The sequence below is a fragment of the Myotis lucifugus genome, unplaced genomic scaffold (assembly GCF_000147115.1).
Source record: "Myotis lucifugus unplaced genomic scaffold, Myoluc2.0 scaffold_1399, whole genome shotgun sequence".
In the NCBI taxonomy this organism is placed as follows: Eukaryota; Metazoa; Chordata; class Mammalia; order Chiroptera; family Vespertilionidae; genus Myotis; species Myotis lucifugus.
The window spans coordinates 45,221-46,978 of NW_005872447.1; the positions used below are offsets into that span (position 1 = coordinate 45,221).

At 37.1% G+C, this 1,758-nt stretch overlaps 1 long non-coding RNA gene across 1 annotated transcript in view; it reads right to left on the reverse strand.

Annotated features, from left to right (window-relative positions):
- LOC106695482 overlaps window positions 1-1,758 on the reverse strand; it is a 12,608-nt gene that overhangs the window by 2,995 nt on the left and 7,855 nt on the right. Inside the window, exon 3 of the long non-coding RNA XR_001346560.1 lies at window positions 331-334. This is a non-coding gene — a long non-coding RNA (uncharacterized LOC106695482). The remainder of the gene's footprint in view (window positions 1-330; window positions 335-1,758) is intronic.

Here is a 1,758-nt window from a genome sequence, read left to right on the forward strand (position 1 = left end):
AAATTATATTAAGACCTTGATTGCTAACTTTTTTAAGCATTAAAAATATCTTCTTAAAAATAGTATTAAATAAATCTGAGAGGCAAGCACACTTTATGCCTCATTCGCATTTTTGTAGTAAAATTCCGCCTTAAAGCTCCACCTCTGAAATCCCATCCTGCCTCAGTGAGAAGACATTCCTTTTTGTCTAAATCAGAGGGAGGGGCCTTTGCTGTTTCAAGATGGCGGCCCCCAGGGGAGCGGCAGGCCATGTGGCTGACATGGCGGCTGCCAAGTCACAAAGCCCAAAATGGTGGCTGTCTACACTGTTCTTTGATAGAGCAAACCAACATCCCTAAAAGATAGATGACCAACATTATATTGTAGACAAACAGAAATCTCATTAGCTGGTTTTTGTATTAAAAAATTTTCAGTTGAGATCATAAAGTTAATCCTATTTTTTAAATCAGGCCAAGAAGTAACATATTTTGAATTTCTAATTATTTAAGAGAAAACATTTTATTTTTTCAAAAACAAGTTATACTTTAGATATTTAATTAATTTCTCCCAACTCAATTTGCACTTTAAACTTTCAGAGCTTACAAGTCAAATATTAGCAGTTCTTTGATTAACTACACTTTTATATTTTTAAGAATAATTTTTAAAATCTAATAATTAACTTTAAACCGTGTTTTTTCTGCCCTGCCCTGGGAAACTGAGAAGCAAACTTGTATTAAAAAATGACTACTGGCGGAAAGCTGATTTCAAAGGAACCAACTTTTGGCCGCTTGATCTTTTCTGGGAAGGTTGGCTAGCAAAAGGTGTATCCATTGAAATGCAAAGTTAGCATTCCTAAAGATGGCTGCTAAATTTCAAAATGGTCACAATTTTCCTGCTGGGGAAGTCAAGAAGCTATTCACATGTAAACTTGACTATCAACTTCCTGGTGGTACTTGCCTCAGGGCTGGAAATTTCTAAAGAGCTACTTTAAATCGCCTTTGGAAACCAGCCTGTATTTCTTTCTCAGGTTCATCTCCGCCATTTTTAAGGCCAAAACAGTCTCTGGTTTTTATTCTGTACACAGCAAAAGGTCAAGTTCAGCTTAAAACTATGCGCACTCGTTTTTAAACTGGCCTTCTCCCTTTACATGTGCACAGAAATCCCAGATGCATTTATGAATTTGTAAAAGCTTTAAGTCATTAGCTGGAACAAAAGGATAAAGATGGCGAAGATGAGGTGAAGAAGTGGCTTTCTTGGGGAGTGGCGTCCATATTGGATGGCCACGTGAGCTTCCCCCACCTCCTTGTTTCTTAGGGGGAAGATTCAGTAATGGTCTGGCATTTACTCTTTTTATTTTATTTATTTTTCAATTTTTATTTATTTTTAAAGGAAAGAAAAGATTTTTAAAGATAAAGAATCATTGGCAGTTGCTGAGAAATTCCTTTAATCCTTTTCTACTTGGTTACAAGTAGTTTACACGTGGAGGCAGAGGCGGTGCAAATGGTATTCTTAGAGACTCGCACCCTTCCACTCCAGGCTGTAAGGCCGTGGCTGCACCCCACTTAGACATTTTTAAACTCTCCTGTGCTGAATCAAGGCCATCGCCAATTAAAATAGGAATTTTCTCTGGACTTTTTGCTGAGATTGGTCACACAACTGCTTTCTAACCTTTTCCCAGGTTTCATCAACAAAGCTTAAGAAAGAAATAAAGAATTTGACTACAATTAACAGAACATCCTCGAGCTTTCCACGCATACTTATAAGTATTTGAGAGTAGAG